This window comes from Myxine glutinosa, chromosome 12 (assembly GCF_964187855.1).
Source record: "Myxine glutinosa chromosome 12, kmMyxGlut1.1, whole genome shotgun sequence".
In the NCBI taxonomy this organism is placed as follows: Eukaryota; Metazoa; Chordata; class Myxini; order Myxiniformes; family Myxinidae; genus Myxine; species Myxine glutinosa.
The window spans coordinates 112,454,087-112,468,418 of record NC_136272.1 but is presented as its reverse complement, the minus strand read 5'-3'; the positions used below and the strand labels follow the sequence as shown (position 1 = coordinate 112,468,418).

Sequence of the window (14,332 nt, the reverse complement as noted above, 5' to 3'; positions counted from 1 at the left end):
AGTAGTGTACATGCACATATCCCCCTCTGTTATTAGTGTGTAGAGAGTAGTGTACATGCACATCTCCCTCTCTATTATTAGTGTGTAGAGAGTAGTGTACATGCACATATCCCCCTCTGTTATTAGTGTGTAGAGAGTAGTGTGCGGAGAGTAGCGTGTAGCGAGTAGTGTACATGCACATATCCCCCTCTGTTATTAGTGTGTAGAGAGTAGTGTACATGCACATCTCCCTCTCTATTACAGTGTGTAGGGAGTAGTGTACATGCACATATCCCCCTCTGTTATTAGTGTGTAGAGAGTAGTGTGCGGAGAGTAGCGTGTAGCGAGTAGTGTACATGCACATATCCCCCTCTGTTATTAGTGTGTAGAGAGTAGTGTGCGGAGAGTAGCGTGTAGCGAGTAGTGTACATGCACATATCCCTCTCTGTTATTAGTGTGTAGAGAGTAGTGTGCGGAGAGTAGCGTGTAGCGAGTAGTGTACATGCACATATCCCCCTCTGTTATTAGTGTGTAGAGAGTAGTGTGCGGAGAGTAGCGTGTAGCGAGTAGTTTACATGCACATATCCCTCTCTATTATTAGTGTGTAGGGAGTAGTGTACATGCACATCTCCCTCTCTATTATTAGTGTGTCGGGAGTAGTGTACATGCACATCTCCCTCTCTATTATTAGTGTGTAGGGAGTAGTGTACATGCACATCTCCCTCTCTATTATTAGTGTGTAGGGAGTAGTGTACATGCACATCTCCCTCTCTATTATTAGTGTGTCGGGAGTAGTGTACATGCACATCTCCCTCTCTATTATTAGTGTGTAGCGAGTGGTGTACATGCACATATCCCTCGCTATTATTAGTGTGTAGAGAGTGGTGTACATGCACATCTCCCTCGCTATTATTAGTGTGTAGCGAGTGGTGTACATGCACATATCCCTCGCTATTATTAGTGTGTAGAGAGTAGTGTACATGCACATATCCCTCTCTATTATTAGTGTGTAGGGAGTAGTGTACATGCACATATCCCTCTCTATTATTAGTGTGAATAGAGTAGTGTACATGCACATATCCCTCTCTATTATTAGTGTGTAGAGAGTAGTGTACATGCACATCTCCCTCTCTATTATTAGTGTGTAGCGAGTGGTGTACATGCACATATCCCTCGCTATTATTAGTGTGTAGGGAGTAGTGTACATGCACATCTCCCTCTCTATTATTAGTGTGTAGAGAGTAGTGTACATGCACATCTCCCTCTCTATTATTATTGTAGAGAGAGTAGTGTACATGCACATCTCCCTCTCTATTATTATTGTAGAGAGAGTAGTGTACATGCACATCTCCCTCTCTATTATTATTGTAGAGAGAGTAGTGTACATGCACATCTCCCTCGCTATTATTAGTGTGTAGGGAGTAGTGTACATGCACATCTCCCTCTCTATTATTAGTGTGTCGGGAGTAGTGTACATGCACATCTCCCTCTCTATTATTATTGTAGAGAGAGTAGTGTACATGCACATCTCCCTCTCTATTATTATTGTAGAGAGAGTAGTGTACATGCACATCTCCCTCGCTATTATTAGTGTGTAGGGAGTAGTGTACATGCACATCTCCCTCTCTATTATTAGTGTGTCGGGAGTAGTGTACATGCACATCTCCCTCTCTATTATTATTGTAGAGAGAGTAGTGTACATGCACATATGCCTCTCTGTTATTAGTGTGTAGCGAGTAGTGTACATGCACATATCCCTCACTGTTTTTAGTGTGTGGAGAGTAGTGTGTGTGTGCATGATCAAAACACCCCTACAATTCCCCTTAATGTGAATGCACAGCAACAAGGCACCTCCACCCTTCTTCCCCTGCCCAACCCCTTCCGCCACTATGGTCAGGTTCAGTATGTCCAGATTTAAAGTTTCGTTGGAATTTTTGGGGGATTTGGAAAACTATATATTTTTGGAAACTATATTGTATAGTCAGTCAGAAAACCAATGTTGCTATTTGCACAGACTCCTGTATGGCGGCCATCTTGGATTTTCAAAATTGCCGCCGTAGAACTAAATTTTTCTCAATATCTCAGCTTCTAAATAACATAGAGCTTTGATTCTAACGGCTAAACATACATTTTCAAGGGCCCCGAATCCAATGGTAACAAGTTCGATAAGCTAGACATGACCATAGAGCTCCTATGTGGCGGCCATCTTGGATTTTTCAAACTGGCCGCCGTAAAATTGATGTTTCTCAGGATCTCATCTTCTAAATAAGACGGAACTTTGATTTTTCTAAATCCCAAAAACAATCCAACGAAATCTAAAATCTGGACATGCTGATGAAGATTCACTCTGGACTGATTGGCATCTCTAACAATGCCAATGCTAGACAGAGATTCTTCATGGTTACACCAGAATTATCACGCCTGTCAAAAGACTTCAAGAGTCAGTTTGGCCTGGAAGGTGACAAGATCACAGAACATCATGACCTTGGTCCAAGTGCAGTCAAGAGGGAGCATGAAGCAATCAACAAGATCAAGGCTGCGATACTGAGTCACGGGAAGCCATTTGACACTGAAGGTGACAAGCTGCACAATGTGATAACGAATGCTTACATCCCAGACGAGTATGTACCACAGATCTTGAACATTGATGTCACTGGTCAGAAGTTGTATGAAGACTACGTGTCGGAGCGTATCAATGGAGATGTTAGCCTTTGGGCACCAGTCAAGAAGGAGAACAACAAGATGTTCACATCTGGGAACAAGAGAACCACAGTGAAACTCAGAGACAGGACTGTGGATCTGAAGGAGACTAAGGAACTGTACGGAAGGCTCATGGTCCTTGCCAAGTCAAACAGAGACGTCAACCAGAAATATGCCACCGGAAATTACGAGTTCACTGTGACACCAAGAGCACTGTTCGCTCCAGATGGGACAATTCTTCCATGCACTGACAAGTCGAAGTTAATTCATCTCCTCGACAAGTTAGCAAGAGCAGAAATTCACCCCGAAGATCAGCAGCAGACACCAGCTGCAAGTGTTCTACAAGAAGATCCAATGGACACAAGAACTATGGCATCCACATCTAGTAAACCTACAAGTCGGAAGATTGCACTGGTGGATGGGATGGTACTTGTGCATAAGCTGACAAAGAAACCAGCCACTGTAGTGAAAGTCAACGATCTGGGTGAATGCTTCAATGACAGACTCATGTCTCTAACAAAAGATTGTGATGAGATCATACTGGTCTTTGACACGTACAAAAACGATTCTCTGAAGAGTGCTACCAGGGCTAAAAGAAGGCAAGGAAAGGATGCAGTACAGTATCAAGTCAGAGATGACACCAACATCAAACACATCCCAATGAGCAGATTCCTTTCTCATGACAAAACAAAGGCTGATCTGACTGACTATCTGGCAGCGAAAACTCTAGAATACAACAGTCACTCATCCAAGTTGATCATCACGTCTGCTTCAGGGCGTACTAGGAGCAACAGTGACCTGCTCTTCGAGGACAACAACCATGAAGAAGCTGACACCCTGTTGATCCACCAGGCCGTGCTGGCATCCCAGCGAAACCCACATGATGCGCAGTTGGTGTTCTTCTCTCCCGACACAGATGTCCTGGTACTAGTCATAGCAAACTATGACCTACTGCTGAGGAATACATCCATTTCCATGGCCTCTGGAATACTTCAAATAGAGCCACTGTGGACAGCTCTAGGGGTCGAAAGAGCAAAGGCGTTGCCAGCCTTTCATGCTTTCACAGGGGCAGACAACACTGGGAGGTTCTCTCGAATAGGCAAAGCAACCTGGCTGCATGTCTACCTCAAAGCAAGTGAAGATGTCATAGACACCGTGCGAATGCTTTCAGATGCAACTGAAGTGACGGAGGACATGTTATCCACACTAGCTAACTTTGTATGCGCTGCTTACTCTCCAAATGGCATCCACATCGACAGCATCCCCGAACTACGATGGTATCTCTTTTGCAAACACATGGCAGAAAGTGATAGGCTTCCTCCTACTCTTGGAGCTCTCAAGCAGCACATCCCTAGAGTCCATATCCAAGCCAGAGTGTGGGGTCAGGCAAGCATTGCTCAACAGGATCCTCAGCTGAATCCCCTGCAAAACGGCTTTTACAAAGACACGGATGGACAAGTGAAACCAACCACAACTGAGGAGCCTCCAGCCCCCAAGGCCATCATTCAAATGGTTAGATGTCAGTGCAAAACAGACTGTTCTTCATCTAGATGTTCCTGCAGAACAAACAACTTGGCTTGTACAGACCTTTGTCAGTGTGACATCCAGTGCCAAAATGATGAGGACTCTCAAGATGTGATGAACGAAAGCGATGATGAGGATGATGATGACTTTACTCAATGATGAATCATCGCTCTGTGCTCTTTAGAAGGTGAGTTACATCAGTTTTACGGCGACCAGTTTGAAAAATCCAAGATGGCCGCCACATAGGAGCTCTATGGTCATGTCTAGCTTATCGAACCTGTTACCATTGGATTCGGGGCCCTTGAAAATGTATGTTTAGCCGTTAGAATTAAAGCTTTATGTTGTTTAGAAGCTGAGACATTGAGAAACATCAAGTTTACGGCGGCCAGTTTGAAAAATCCAAGATGGCCGCCACATAGGAGCTCTATGGTCATGTCTAGCTTATCGAAATTGTTACCATTGGATTCGGGGCCCTTGAAAATGTATGTTTAGCCGTTAGAATCAAAGCTTTATGTTGTTTAGAAGCTGAGATATTGAGAAACATCAAGTTTACGGCGGCCAGTTTGAAAAATCCAAGATGGCCGCCACATAGGAGCTCTATGGTCATGTCTAGCTTATCGAACTTGTTACCATTGGATTCGGGGCCCTTGAAAATGTATGTTTAGCCGTTAGAATCAAAGCTCTATGTTATTTAGAAGCTGAGATATTGAGAAAAATTAGTTATACGGCGGCAATTTTGAAAATCCAAGATGGCCGCCATACAGGAGTCTGTGCAAATAGCAACATTGGTTTTCTGACTGACTATACAATATAGTTTCCAAAAATATATAGTTTTCCAAATCCCCCAAAAATTCCAACGAAATTACATAGTGAACATGACTACTACTCTATTTATCGTGAATGAATCAGGGACAGAAATCAAGGATCGGCATTGAAGACATCGGGCAGGGAAAACTCTAGAATACAACAGGTGTAGTGTCAAGTGTCAAGGTGTAGTGTCAAGGGACGGAGTTTTACCGAGATGTCAATATTACAAAGAAGTTCATTTAAATCCCTTTACTATCTCTCTGAAATCATTGCTTGTGCTTGAACATAAGAAAGGTTTTTTTTTTGTTTTAACTAAGGATTTCCCAACAAATCCCGAGGAAGCAATGAAAAAGTCAAGCGTGGTATTCCAGCTGCAGAAGAGGAAAACATTGGGTATAAAAATATCAAATTCTAGGAACGAAAGCAAAGCACGAGCATTGCACTGCCATCGCTAACAACCACCGTTACCCTCGAGGTGGTTTTGAATGAGCCTGGGCTCGGTGGCATCGACGCGTTGGCACAGAGAGAGAGAGTGCGTAAAGTGCGCCCGGCTGTGTTTTACTTAGCGCGCTCGGGCGATCTGAGCACTCATCGCTCTCGGCCCCCCGTGGAAACTGACCGTCCTGGCGTAACTAACTGATCCCTTACATCCGGTGATGTCGTTGCTTTTCTGCCATGCTTGTAGCTTTTTCCCTAATCCCGGGGTACGGACGCGAACGTTGACCGCAGATTATTGAACCGCGAGTTTTAATTCAGTATGATGTAAGAACAAAACGAAAAGGAGCTTTGATCAAGCACACAATCCAGCACATCTCCGGAGGTGTTTTGGCTTCATAAGTGGATGGAAATATGCATCCAGTGTTGACTGTCCTATTATTTTACGATCTATTGCATGAAACAACATCAATAAAATATCTGATGGTAAGGGTGTCATATGGTGGAGAGCAGATATAGTGGAGAACATAAATTGTGGAAAACAGATATGATAGAGAAGAGATATGATAGAGAAGAGATATGATGGAGAGCAGATATGATGCAGAGCAGATATTATGGAGAGCAGATATTATGGAGAACATATATGATGGAGAACAGATATGGTGGAGAACAGATATGGTGGAGAACAGATATGATGGAGAGCAGATATGATGGAGAGCAGATATGATTGAAAGCACATATGATGGAAAGCACATATGATGGAGAGCAGATATGGTGGAGAACAGATATAGTGGAGAGCAGATATGATGGAGAGCAGATATGATGGAGAGCAGATATGATGGAGGACAGATATGATGGAAAGCACATATGATGGAGAGCAGATATGATGGAGAGCACATATGGTGGAAAACAGAAATGGTGGAGAACAGATATGGTGGAGAACAGATATAGTGGAGAACAGATATGGTGGAGAGTTGATATAGTGGAGAACAGATATGGTGGAGAGTTGATATGGTGGAGAACATATATGGTGGAGAGCTGATATGGTGGAGAGCACATATGATGGAGAGCAGATATGGTGGAGAACAGGTACGATGGAGAACAGATATGATGGAAAACAGAAATGGTGGGGAACAGATATGGTGAAGAACAGATATGATGGAGAGCAGATATGGTGGAGAACAGAAATGGTGGGGAACAGAAATGGTGGAAAGCTGATATGGTGGAGAACAGAAATGGCAGAGAGCTGATATGGAGGAGAACAAATATGGTGGAGAGCTGATATGGTGGAGAACAAATATGGTGGAGAACAGATAGGGTGGAGAACAGATATGGTGGAGAACAGACATTGTGGAGAACAGATATGGTGGAGAGCAGATATGATGGAGAGCAGATATGATGGAGAGCAGATATGATGGAGGACAGATATGATGGAAAGCACATATGATGGAGAGCAGATATGATGGAGAGCATATATGATGGAGAGTAGATATGATGGAGAGCAGATATGATGGAGAACAGATATTATGGAGATTAGATATGATGGAGAGCAGATATTATGGAGAGCAAATAAGATGGAGAGCAGATATGATGGAGAACACATATGATGGAGAACAGATTTGATAGAGAAGAGATATGATGGAGAACAGTGTTGGTTTAAATTGAGCCGCCGGCTGCACTCCTGGTGTTGCCCTACTGTCAATTCCTTTAATTTTCAGCTTTGCAACCATACTCGCCTCGGAACCCAGAAACTCCTGGTTTCCCTCATGGCTGCCGGACGGGTCATGCCATTCGACGCCGCCCGGCATGGTTTACCATCGAAACTAGGCAGTATCTGATCGCCTTCGAGCCTCCGACCTTCGTTCTTGATTAAGGAAAACATTCTTGGCAAATGCTTTTGCTTTAGTCCGTCTTGCGCCAGTCCCAGAATTTCACCTCTCGTGGCGCAGCACGAATGCCCCCGGCAGTCCCTCTCAATCATGACCTCCTTCCCACAAAACCAACAAAATAGGACCGAGGCCCTATTCCATTATTCGCAGCTGCGGTGTACAGGCTCTACCGACCCGCTCTGAGCACTCCAGTTTCCTCAAGGTAAATGCTTTCAGCCCACAATGGACACTCATCCAAGAGTGTCTGCAGGGCTCCGACAGTATCTACAGATATGATAGAGAAGAGATATGATGGAGCACAGATATGATGGAGAACAGAAATGATGGAGAACAGAAATGATGGAGAGCAGAAATGATGGAGAGCAGAAATGATGGAGAACAGAAATGATGGAGAACAGAAATGATGGAGAACAGAAATGATGGAGAACAGAAATGATGGGGAAAAGATGTGATGGAGAGCAGATATGAAATAGAGATATGATGGAGGACAGATATGATGGAGAGCAGATATGATGGAGGGCAGATATTATGTAGAGCAGATAAGATGGAGAGCAGAAATGATGGAGAACAGATATAATAGAGAATAGATATGATGGAGAACAGATATTATGGAGAGCAGATATTATGGAGAGCAGAAATGATGGAGAACAGATATGATAGAGAAGAGATATGATGGAGAACAGATAAGATGGAGAGCAGATTTGATGGAGAGCAGATATTATGGAGAACAGATAAGATGGAAAGCAGATATGATGGAGAGCAGATATGATGGAGAGCAGATATGATGGAGAGCAGATATGATGGAGAGCAGATATGATGGAGAGCAGATATGATGGAGAGCAGATATTATGGAGAACACATATGATGTTGAGCAAATAATATGGAGAGCAGATATGATGGATAAACGATATGATGGAGGACAGATATGATAGAGAACAGATATGATGGAGAACAGATATGACGGAGAGCAGATATGATGGAGAGCAGATATTATGGAGAACAGATATGATGGAGAACAGAAATTATGGAGAAAAGAAATGATGGGGAAAAGATGTGATGGAGAGCAGATATGAGATAGAGATATGATGGAGGACAGATATGATGGAGAGCAGATATGATGGAGAGAAGATATGAGATAGAGATATGATGGAGGACAGATATGATGGAGAGCAGATATGATGGAGGGCAGATATTATGTAGAGCAGATAAGATGGAGAGCAGAAATGATGGAGCACAGATATAATAGAGAAAAGATATGATGGAGAACAGATAAGATGGAGAGCAGATTTGATGGAGAGCAGATATGATGGAGAGCAGATATTATGGAGAACAGATAAGATGGAGAGCAGATATGATGGAGAGCAGATATGATGGAGAGCAGATATGATGGAGAGCAGATATGATGGAGAGCAGATATGATGGAGAGCAGATATGATGGAGAGCAGATATGATGGAGAGCAGATATTATGGAGAACACATATGATGTTGAGCAAATAATATGGAGAGCAGATATGATGGAGGACAGATATGAAAGAGAAGAGATATGATGGAGAACAGATATGACGGAGAGCAGATATTATGGAGAACACATATGATGTTGAGCAAATAATATGGAGAGCAGATATGATGGAGGACAGATATGAAAGAGAAGAGATATGATGGAGAACAGATATGATGGAGAGCAGATATTATGGAGAACACATATGATGTTGAGCAAATAATATGGAGAGCAGATATGATGGAGGACAGATATGAAAGAGAAGAGATATGATGGAGAACAGATATCATCGATAGCAGATATGATGGAGAGTAGATATTATGGAGAACAGATATGATGGAGAGCAGATAAGATGGAGAGTAGATATTATGGAGAACAGATATGATGGAGGACATATATGATAGAGAAGAGATATGATGGAGAACAGATATGATGGAGGGCAGATAAGATGAAGCTACATCATTGCACATCATGTATGTAAATTAATTGCATTTCATGTATTCAAAGACAACAGCTCGTACTGAGCCAGAACGCTATGCATGTTTATGTTTGGTCCAAATCCAACTCCATTCCAAATCCCAGACCCATATCGATATAAAAAAAAAAAAAAAAAAATCGAATGCCTGAGATACCGCTTCCTTGATGCCACCGTCACAGCCATTAATATGAGTGTGTATATAATTTCCCGTCTGCCTTCGTGTCCGGCATTTCGAGGATGCATTTCCAGGACGACCGTAAAGGAGCGGATGGAGATGGAGCGACAGACGGGCTCCATGCTGTTGCTTTCTGTCGGGACATAAGCAGAGTAAGACAAAGAAGAAAAAAACACCATCCCGCGTTGCTCCGGATTACTAAACCGGCGACGTATTGCCGAGAAGTTTATTTCGTTGTGCCGGGCATTACACGGACATTGGAGCACTAATCCGCAGACATTCCACCCCAGCGGCCGATTTGCAAGCGCGCAGGCCTGCCACGCCAGATGGTTTATTCCCAGCGAAACAAACGGCTAAATGGCAGCGCTTTCTCTGCTGCTGCTGTGTGACCATCGGGCCACCTTTTCTGGCTTTTGTGGTCTTCTGTATGCAGATCGCGTTAGCACTACAATAATGAAGCCCTACTTTTCGCTCTTGTGTAGGCTTACAGCTCGCCGATTCCTTTGTTTATTGCACCGCTGGACAAGAGATGGAACCTGTCATGTTGTAGATAGGTACGTTGATGTACGTGAACACAGAAATGCTCACTCAAACACCTATTCTATCCAAACCTGTATGTCCTCTGTCCTGTGTCCAGTGTCATGTGTCCTGTGTGTGTCCTGTGTCCTCTGTGTCGTGACTATAAGTTGCAATGAAAGTCCAACTGGCCACCATACTATGATTAGAGTGCAATAATAACTAAGTCTTTTTCCATTCGGTTGCATTTCGGTGAAATTTTATTTCACTCAAATTGTATCCATTTGTATTCGACGTATCTTAATCCACGCATTCTTGTCCAAAAAGTGTAACTTGTAGTCCACACCCGCCTATTTCTATTGAGACCTAACAGGGCAATTTGAGATTTTCACCTGATATTTGGTTTCCTCACCAACGATGCAATGTCCCGAAGGTTATTTAGACACCTTATCCTTGAATTTATTTTTTTATGAGCATTTTTCATTTGCTTCCGACTTCTTGCAATATTTTGAATAGGCTACCAAATTTAATTGATGACCAGGTCAACAATCAGACCGGGGTGGGGTTTCGCGCCCAAAGCCACAGCAACCGCACTGTGACCTGAATTGGCTCACTGGTTGGGGTTTCCACCCCTTCAATAACCATCCCCGTGTCATTCCGCCAACACTGCAGAAACAGAAGGGCCGGACGGGCGATGGACGAGTTGTCTCTGGCAAAATGCCGGCTTGGCAATCCCAACAACGTGCAGAATATGCGTGATACGTGCCATGATCAAAACAAAAGAGGTCTTCAGCACTGTCTCATCCCAAATGCTTAATGGTCCTCCCTGCCTGCTGTGGAGCTGAAGCCCCATATGTTCCAAGGCTATTTCTCCCGAGTTTATTTTTTCCAGTGTGGAGGAGTCGTTTCAAGAGAAGAACCTCGGCTATGATTTGGTGCCAGGGATGAAGATTGATTACAAAAATGGATAATGTGCTTGCATTGATTGCAGTCTTCTTGGCCTTGATATTAGTCCAGTTTTATAAGGCTAACTGTTGCAAGATTTGGAAATAAGATTTTAAATTGTCTTAAGAAGAATTGAATGGCTTAAAAACCAAACTCAAAATGATCAGTTGTTTTTGTTTCTACCATTCCACAACAACACTACGATACAACGCTTGGAGGTTTCATTATGACTCGCAGGTTGGCTCAGCGGTAGCACGCCTGCAGGTGACCTCTTTGGTCCTGGATCCAACTAAAACTTCAATGTAGAACGCGTTGAGGAGATGTGAAGTGAACTACCCACTTCAATAATGGAGCCCTCCATAAGTATTGGAACAGTGAAGTCAAATTTGTAATTAATGCTATATACCGTACTCAAGAAATTTGGATTTGAGATCAAAATATGAATACGAGACAAGAGTACAGAACAACAGCTGTTTATACATCGGTGTTTCTATGCAAATATATTTTAGTTTTGGAGAACAATAGCACTTTTTATGTTCAGTCCCCCTATTTTAGGTAAGCATAAGTATTAGAACAAATGACTGACAGGTGTTTCTTGTTGATTTAATTGTTCACACATAAAAGGGCTGTGAATGTCTGGTCTTGGTTTTAGCCTTTGCTTTTGCCTTTGCAGTCAGTAGGCATAAACCAACATGAAGACCAGAGAACTGTCTATGAAAGAAAAGCAAACAATTTATAAGCTGAAAGAACAGAATAATTCACTTAGAACCACAGCGCAAAAATTGGGCATAGCAAATACAACTAGATGGTATTCATAGAATACTTACCCTGCGCAGTCAATTTGTTGCGAGCCAACTCTTCTGTTTTTGAACATTTCTTTTCTTTGATCCAATATGGCTGCCAGACCACGTGAGCGATGTCATCATAAATTAATATTCTCTAATATAATTGTTGCATAGATCACGCTCAATACATTTCAAACTGATCAGACTAAGCGTTGTCCCTGTCGAATTATGACGTCATAATTATGGCACCAATGGCGTCATCGTTAACAACACCTATTCCCCATATGGAGTTCTTTACAATGAGGCATGTTTCAATTTTTTCCATGCAGCGGTTTTGGAGATATAGAGGTGCAACATTTTTCGGTTTTTCCAAGATGGCGCCTGTACCACATGACCTACGACGTCATGATTATCATTAAAATATTCTCCATGAGGAGGCGCTCCTATGGTGAAAATTTTGTGCCCATCAGACCAACAGTTGCTGAGAAAAAAAATTCACAATGATTGGATAAGTGTTGTACTTGTCGAATTATGACGTCATAAAGAAGGCACCGATGACATCATCATTAACATATTTTATTCCCCAAGGGGAGTACTTGACAATGAGTCATGTTTCAATTTTTTCCATGGAGCGGTTTCGGAGATATAGAGGTGCAACTTTTTTCGATTTTTTCCAACATGGCGTCTGTACAACGTGACCTATAACGTTATAATTATCATAAAAAAAATCCGTAGGAGGAACCGCACATATTCTGAAAATTTTGTGTCCATCGGTCTAACAGTTGCAGAGGAATTTTTGTTTTATTTATACTGATCAGATCAAGCGTTGTTCTTGTCAAATTATGACGTCATAATTAAGGCACCGATGACTTCACCATCAACATATCTTATTCCCCATGGTGAGTACTTGACAATGAGCCATGTTTCAATTTTTTCTATGGAGCGGTTTGGGAGATATAGAGGTGTGAAGTTTTTCCAAGATGGCGTCCATACCACGCGAGATATGACGTCATAATTATGAATAAAAAAATTCTACAGGCGGAGGCGCTTCTATGGTAAAATTTCGTGTCAATCAAACCAACATTTCCCGAGAAAATGAATTTTTAAAATGCAGACACGTACAGCACACGGCACACGTACACAATTGAATGCTTAACCCCGCTTTTCGCTTCGCAAGCGCAGGGTAATAATCTGGAATATCTGGAAAAGGAAAGAAACCACTTGTGTACTTAGCAATAGACAATGGCCAGGTCAGTCAAGGAAAACACTGCAGTTGATGATAGAAAAATCATCAGAGCTGTGAAGAAAAACCCGAAAACAACTGTCAGTGACATCCCCAACAACCTCCAGAGTGCAAGGGTGAAAGTACAACAATCTACCGTTCACAGAAGATTTTTACAGCAGAATTACAAAGGTTACACTGCAAGGTGCAAATCTCTCATCAGGACCATAATAGAAAGGCCAGATTAGAATTTGCCATGAAGTACAGAGGTGAGGCAGTCGGTAGAGTTCTGGAACAAAGTTTTCTTGTTGAAACAAAGAGGAGACCAGTATTAAACCTTTACCAAAGCGATGGAAAGGTGAAAGAAAGTGTGGAGAAAGGAAGGAAGAAGCAGAACAAATTCAGAAGTGCACAGAAATATTTTGTCTGCCTATGGACAAGAAAATTCCTCGAAACTCATTGGGCGACATATCACCATGCAGCAAGGCACTGACCCAAAACACTCGCAAGCAAGGAGTTCATCACTGGGGAAAAAAGTGGAAGATTTTCGACTGGCCAAGTCAATTTCCTGATTTAAATCCAATGGAGCATGCATTTCACTTGCTGAAGAGGAGACTGTTTTATAATATCGATATTCGATATACACATATATATGATATCTCCCGTCACTTGAAAGTTGTGGGTTACGATGTGTAAATAAAGGTGGAAAAGTCTGAGTTAATGCATTTTGATTCCAGGTTACAAGACAACAAAAGGTGAAATTTAAAACCATCGCTACATCCTTCTTTGAATAATGGTTGTCGTTGAAAGTGATATGACACATCCCTCTCAGTTTGGGTTCACAAACATGAGCTGAATCCACCCAGTGTGTGTGTGTGTGTGTGTGTGTGTGTGTGTGTGTGTGTGTGTGTTTGTTAACAGTTTAATATTTCACTAGTCAAATTCATCCATTGGAACAATCAACGTGTACTATCATTGCAAATGGATGCAGGGATAGACTGGGAACAATCATTATTCAAAGAAAGATGCAGGGATGGTTTCACATGCTCATTTCTTGTGACCATCCCTTCCTTGTTTCCATACTTTTGGCAGAATAAACCTGGCTTAATTTGACAGAATTGTGTGCTGGTACTCAATGGCCAAATGACTACTCACTGTTTCTATTGCCAAAGTCTGTCGCTTCTGCTGAGCATCATAGCGCCAGAATCTCTCCTGTGTGACCAACGTGTGACTAACAGAGCTACAGAAAAAAAAAACTAACCTCCAGACTATGTATAACATAACAGAAATTTGATTCAAATTCCCATATAAAAAGATAATCCCATGAGGTGGACAAGTGTAAAACAAAAATCTAAATAACAACAACAAAAACACACCCT

The 14,332-nt window shown here is 42.3% G+C and overlaps 1 protein-coding gene across 3 annotated transcripts in view; it reads left to right on the top strand.

The window, feature by feature from the left end:
- Positions 1-14,332, top strand: part of LOC137437772 (dachshund homolog 1) — a 267,460-nt gene that overhangs the window by 181,769 nt on the left and 71,359 nt on the right. The gene's annotated exons all lie outside the window — the stretch shown is intronic.